We start from the raw sequence: 7,397 nt of genomic DNA on the forward strand, positions 1-7,397 counted from the left end.
ACACTTACTAGCTGTGTGACCCTGGGCAAGTCACTTAACCCCAATTGCCTAAAAATAAAATATAAATAAAATTTAAAAAAAAATCTACCAGGAGACAGCTAGGTGACTCAGTGGATAGAGCACAGGAAGACTTGAGTTCTAATCTGGCCTCAGACACTTGCTAGCTGTGTGACCAGGCAAGTCACTAACCTCTGTTTGCCTTAATCCACTGGAGAAATAGTAAACCACTACAGTATCTTTGCCAAGAAAACCTCATGGACAGTATGGTCCACGGGGTCATGAAGAGTTGGATACACACTGAATGACTGAACAACAACAAAATCTAGTAAGACTCTATACTAAAAATACAATTGAAATTACTTTAAACTGAGCACCAGACCAAAGATGGTGGCCAGCAGGAGGCTGATGAAGGAGCTGAAAGAAATCCCCAAGTGTGAGATGAAAAATTTCCACAATATCCAGGCTGATGAATCTAATTTATTGACTTGGCAAGAGCCAAGTTCCTGACAGCCCTCCATATGACAGGGAAGCCTGGTATAAAGAAAAAACAATTGTCATTGGCAAGACAATATGAAGACCTGAAGATTAGAAAATGGTAATTTTTTTTTAGAAACACACTTTTTCATTCAAAGTCATACCAAAAACATTGTCAGAATAAGTTCAGGTCATCTTTAATATCTGGGTAGCTTCATCACATTTAAAAAAAAAAAAGTTCTCATGTTTTGTTTTGTTTTTTTAACTTCCAGAAGTTAAAACTTCCAGAACAGAAGTCAACTTCCCAGCAGAGTATCCATTCAAACCACCCAAGATCACTTTTTTTTTTTTTTGGCTAGGCAATGGGGTTAAGTGATTTGTCCAGGGTCACACAGCTAGTAAGTGTTATGTGTCTGAGGCCAGATTTGAACTCAGGTCCTCCTGAATCCAGGGCCGGTGCTCTATTCACTGCACCACCTAGCTGCCCCCCAAGATCACTTTTAAAACAAGAATTTACCACCCTAACATCAATGAAAAAGGACAGGTCTCTTAGCCAGTAATTAGTGCTGAAAACTGGAAGCCAGCAACCAAAACTGACCAAGTCATCTAGTCTCTCACTGCACTGGGGAATGACCCCCCCAGCCTGAGCATCCCCTTTAGGCTGACCTAGCTGAAGAGTACTCTAAGGATCATAAAAAATTCTATGAGAACGCTCTAGAGTTTACAAAGAAATATGGGGAAAAGCGACCCGTGGATTAAATCTTCCATGATTGATTCCAACCAGGGAGCACAGAGACCCAGAGCAGTGTATTTCCAACAACTGGCAACCAGGACTCTTTGGGAAATTGACAGGGGTCACCTCCTGGCGTTAACTTGGGGCAGTTAGTAACTTTCTACAGTTTTCTTAATCAAAAGTGGTCCAGGTAAACCTGTAAAGAAAGAATTAAAGACTTAAGATGTTCTAGTTCTGATTTCATTGTTTTAAAAATCAGTGCTGAGATCTAAATTAAAGGATGGTGTGTTCTTTTCTTGCCTCAATCTGCAGTTTCTCTTCAGGTTTAAAATAGAAAGTTAATGAGTGGTGTACACTCTAGATCCCTCCCTTCCCTTTAGTAGGTCTTATTTTATTGCAGTTCATTTTAATCATAATCCCTATCCCCAGAACAATGCCTTAGAATCTCCCATTCAACCTTTTCCCTTCCCTCCCCCACCCCCAAGCCCTTAAAGAAAATAGCCTAAAATCCAGCAGTCCTATTGCCCTCCCTCCCTGAGGCTCTGTGCTTTGTGAGATAAGAGTTGTGAGTTTGTAACATCTAAGAAATCCAAATAAGGCCAAACCCAAAGGTTAAGTCTGTGAAGAGGAAGGAGCCTGGCTGTTAGTAAATCTGGTTGATGTTATCAAAATGATGTCGATTAAATGGGCAACGCCTCCCAAAAAAGAAATTACTTTAAACTGAAAAAGACAGAAGGAGAACACCACCTACATATATTCACCAACTTAAGATACCATGGAGAATGATTATGGGGAAGAATGACTAGCAACTGAGATACCCAGAAATTCACAGGAAACAAAATCCAAGAAAATAGCCCGTAGTAAAGTTTAGGCAACAGGCAAGATGAGTAAGAGGTCATAACACAAATTTAATCTCATAATTATGATTCAATTATGATTGATACTTGGTAGGATAAGAACTAAAACCTGAATATGGCTCTAGATGGGTATACCCTATTTAAAAAAAACATAGGTAAAAGGCAGGAAGGGGTACAGGGGAGGGAGAAGCATAGCATTATATGTAAAAGGTACACTTTGTGGGGGAAACTAGGTGGCTCAGTGATAAAGCACTACGCCTGGAGTCAGGAAGACCAAGTTCAAAGCCAGTCTCAGATACTGCTAGCTGTGTGAACCTGGGCAAGTCACTTAACCCTGTTTGCAAAAAAAAAAATAAAATACAAAAAGACTGATACACTTCGTGTAAGGAAATTCAGGAACTAGAGGGGAGAAATAGAGTACAAAGTATTTGGGTGAGAATCAGTAGAGGGAGAACTGATTTTGTTACCAGATCACCTGGACAGAAAATAGAAACAGAAAATGAGGTCAGGAAAAAGATTTCAAATCTGGAACAGAGACATAATTAAGTAGAGACGATTGATTTCAACTATCCAGACACCTGCGGGAGCTCTCTTGCCAAAAGAAGAACTGCTAATAACTTCTGGGCTTGACCTAATGATAATTTCATCCTTCAAATGGTAGGAGAGAAACAAATGAGGAAAAATGTGGATCTGATTCTCAATAAATAGGAATTGGCTGCTTGGATCAGAATGATAGGAACTGTGAGGAAAAGTGATGACTCTATCTTAAAAGTTTGTTATAGCGGTGGCTAGGTGGCACAGTGGATAGAACACAGGCTCTGGAGTCAGAAGACCTGAATTCAAATCTGACCCCAGACACATAACACTTACTAGCTGTGTGATCCTGGGCAAATCACTTAACCCCACTGCCTAGCCAAAAAAAAAGAAAAAAAAAGTTTATGATAGCAAAGTAAAGCCAGGAATAAGGAATAGTCTGACACCCTGGACTCTGGGAGAACAGATTTCAAAGGGTTCAGAAGGAGGATAGATAGTAATCATCTGACTGAGTCAACCCAGAAGGAAAGGGATATTCTCAAGAATTAAATTCTGACCACACAAAGGGAAACAACTCCAGGTGGAAAGAAAGAAGGCATTGTCTAAAGATACTGATGTGGCTACATAAAGAACATACCAATCAACTTAGATTTTTAAAAGATACATACAGGGCAAATAACAAGAGATGCATACAAAAATGTGGTCTGGTACTACAACTCAAAGAATGGATGGAGGCTGGCAAAAAAGAAAAGTGAAGGAGAACCAGAAAAAAAAAGGTTTTTAGCTAGAGAAAAAAGGGGTTCAAAAATGGTCAGTCAACAAACATTTATTAAGCACCTATATGCCAGGCACTCAGCTAAGCCCTAGAGATAATAAATACAAAGGGAAAAAAAAAAGAGAGTCCTTGCCTTCAAGAAGCTTACAATCTAACGGAGGAAGATAACACAAAAGTAAGCTAAAAAGGTGGAGAAGTGTAGGGAAGGTCCCTGGCATGGAAGCATGATGTAGAAATTCAAAGGCGCGCAGTCAGGTGGGAAATAATGAGATGGATGGCCTAGGTGCCCTCCTTAAGTGGAAACTCTGGGAAGTACACTGTACCCTGCACTCAGAGGGGCCACAGGGGCCACAGGGGCAGAGGGAACTGATGAGGTGTAGGTGATCTTTCAAGAAGTAGTATTTCCTGAGCAGAGTAATGAAGCCAGCTAGGAAAGGACCACTACCTATGGTGTTTGGGACCATGATAATCTTTTCCATCTTTCATCTTTTTTTTTTCCTTCCTATCTCTTAAATGCCTTCTGAAAGATTGAGGATCACAGATTTAGAGCGGGAAGCTTACCTTACAGGTCAATTTTTAATATGAGAAAACTCCAGCCCAGACAGATTAAGTTAAATGTTATCAGTCACCCAGGTAGTGAATGGCAGAGTCAGCCTCGAAGTCCTCTGATTCCACATCTGCATTCTTTCCACTGTACCAGGCTGCCTGTTAAAGAGCGGTCACTACTGACTTATAATCAATTTGATAAAAAGTTTCCAGCTGAGTGCCTCAGAGATCCATGCTTAGCCTCCTGCCTTTGATTTGCCATTGATTAAAAGCAATGACTTTGAAAAGGAATAAAGAGTCTCCTTGTCAAATTTTCAGATACCACAAAGCTGGGAGGGATAACCATCCAGCTTAGTGTGGATGACAGACTCAGAATTCAAAAATCTTGATTGGCTAAAGGACTGTCCTGAATTTAATAATGTAGTAGGGACACTTGCAAAATCTTACTTTTTTTTTTTAACCTGATATAAGTAAAAAAATGCATGGAGGGAGGCATGGTTAGACAGCAATTTTTATGAAAATGATTTGGGGAGTTTAATGGAATACAAACTAAATGAGTCAACTGCGATTTTTTTTTTGGTAGCCAAAAAAGGTAATACAAACTTAGACTGCATTAAGAAAGATATAAATTCTAGAAACAAGGAGGTGGTAGACAAGAGTTTGCTAGAGAGCCAGTTTTATATCAGAGAGCAGATTGTTAAAATTTTCAGCGTGAACATTTAAACATTAAAAATTGGCAAACTGCTACAAAAATCAGGGCTTGAGTTATTATTGTTGATTATCTAGACTTTTAAAAAGTGATGGAGAAACTGTCAATAATGCAGATAAAATGTAAATGTTCATCATGCATATATTCATTTTTTTTCAGAGAGCCAGCTATTAAACATTTACCAACATACCCTGGGTGGCAATTCTGTTATACTCTGCCCCAATCAGACAATATCTGGAATATTATGCTTAATTCTAGGCACCAGAATTTAGGAAGCACTTTGATAAACTCGTGTGTCAAGAAGAGGGTAAGAGTCTCAAATCTATACAATATGAGCACTAGTTGAAGAACAGGGCATGTTTAGCCTAGAGAAGATTCAGATATACATGATATTTGCCTTCAAGTTTTTTAAAGAGTGTAATGTAGAAGAGAAATCAATTTTGTTCTTTTTGCCTGAAAGTGAAATACTAGGAGGAGGGATTGGAAGTTAAATTGCCAACAGGTACACTTTATTTATGCTTGATGTCAAGAAAAAACTTCCAACAATTAGAGCTATCCCAAAGTGAACTGTCTAGAAGGGTAGCCCCTCAGTGATCTTCAGGAAGAGGATATATGAATCATTTGGATATTATGTTAAAGTGAAGATTATTTTTTGGGTATGGATTGGACTGAGTGGCCATTAAGCTTCCTTCCAACTCTGAAATTCTATGAATCTATGAACCTATCATTCTTAAAAAAAAAAAACCCTCAAAACTATCCAGTACAAAAATACGTTGCCTCTGACAGTTTTTGTGATCTTCCATTTCTCTTGTATAGAAAACTGTGTCATAAAACCCAGAATCATAGAGTTGGAAGGAACTTCAGAGGAAATCTAGTCAAATCATGACCAGAACAAGAATGAAGGTGAGACAACCATGTAGCAAGATTAAAAGATAACAGATGGACAGCCTATGTGTTCAACTGTTACCCAAGGAAGGTCACAAGACCTAGAGAAAGGTCCTGTGCAGAAGTTATGTGCAAGTAAGAATCTCACAGGAATGTGAATGGAATGGTGAACAGATTTTGAACTGAACCACTAAAGTGAGTATCCACACCAATGAGATCTGTTGATGACACCATGGTTTACTTTGAAATCTGAGGGAATCAGCAAAGATACTAATCAAGGCAATAACTTCAGTAAAGTTGCAGGTTATAAAATAAATCCACAAAATCTAAAGTATTTCTATATATTAATAAAATCTAAGCAACAAAAATAAAAAGGGAAATGCCATTGAAAATAACTATAAAAAACATAAAATATTTGGGGATCAACCTACCAAAGCACACAAATTACTTGTATAGATTCAATTATAAAATGCTCCTTAAAGATATAAAGAATAACTTAAAATAGCTGAAGGAATATGTAATGCTTATAATGTCTCAACCTGTAACTTTCCTCAGCGCCTACAGCCTCCTTATTCTAGTACACTCAGCCGTACTTGTGGCCTTTTCAACCAGGAACATCCCTCTGTAAGACCCATCCCTTTTTCCACTGGTGACTTCCTCCTGGAGCCTCCATTTGATGGAGGGGGGCAGGCTGGCCTTCATTCCCCAACTGATCCTGTTCCTGGATTCTGAACTGCAAAACTATGCCCCAGTCCCAGGGACCTTCCCCTTTCCCCCACTTTTCAGGTCCTTTTGGGTGTTGCCTTTTTCCAGTAGAAGGTAAATTTCTTGAGGGCAGGGATTGGCTTTTTTTTTTTTTTGCTTGTATTTGTATTCCCAATACTTAGCACAGTGCCTGGCACATAGGAAACACTGAATAAATGCTTATTTCTTTTCTTCCTTCATGGTTGGGCAATATCAATATGATAAGAATGACAATGCTAACAAAGGTAATTTATAATTTTAATGCTATATCAAACCTTTAAAGGGATACCTGACAAAATATGATAAAGTAATAAATTTCATTTGGAGAAACAAAAGCTCTAGAAAATCAAGGGAAATGGTGAAAAAAAGCAAGGATGAAGGGAGAAAAGCACTTTAAGAACAATCTATAGTATAAAGCAATAGCCAAAAAAAACCATTTGGCAGTGGTTAAAATGTACAGAAGTACATCAGATAATAAAAATAGACCAGATTAGAGAAGGGAGAAGCAGGAATAATGGAAATCAATAACCTAGTGATCAATAAACCAAGTACATAAATTACTTAAGAAAAAAACTTCCTATCTGATAAGTGACTTCTGGGAAAACTGAAAAGCAGTCTGGCAGAAATTAAGCTTAGGATAACACATTATACCCTATTCCACAAAAAATTCAAAATGGATTCTGGACCTAAATATTAAAAATGATACCTAAATATAGATCAAAAATCAGAAGAGAAATAAATTATATAGCTTTCACAACCATGTGCAGAAGTAGTCTTAACCAAACAAAGGTTAAAGGCTACTACAAAGAATAAAATGGAGAACAGGAATTACATGAAAGTTTTAAAAAACCTACAGAAAGAAAATTAATACATTTATAATAAGAGAAATTCAAATGAGAAAAAATCTTTATATTGAATATCTCACATAAGTATTTGGTACTGAAGATATATAGACAATTCACAGATACACCCACACACATACACAAGCAAAAGCAATTCTCTAATAAGTAAATCATCAAAGGATATGAACAAATAGTTCTCAAAAGAATTGTAAACTATTAATAGCCACACAAAAGAATATTCCAAATCTCTAAAAACAGAAATGCAAGACAATATAACCCTAAGGTTTCAACTTACATT

At 37.6% G+C, this 7,397-nt stretch overlaps 1 pseudogene; it reads left to right on the forward strand.

The window, feature by feature from the left end:
• The first annotated feature begins 384 nt into the window (after nucleotides 1-384).
• Nucleotides 385-1,233, forward strand: LOC114026669 (annotated as a pseudogene).
• Nucleotides 1,234-7,397: the final 6,164 nt, after the last annotated feature.

This window comes from Vombatus ursinus, unplaced genomic scaffold (genome assembly GCF_900497805.2).
Source record: "Vombatus ursinus unplaced genomic scaffold, bare-nosed wombat genome assembly UNPS02014841.1, whole genome shotgun sequence".
Lineage (NCBI taxonomy): Eukaryota > Metazoa > Chordata > Mammalia > Diprotodontia > Vombatidae > Vombatus > Vombatus ursinus.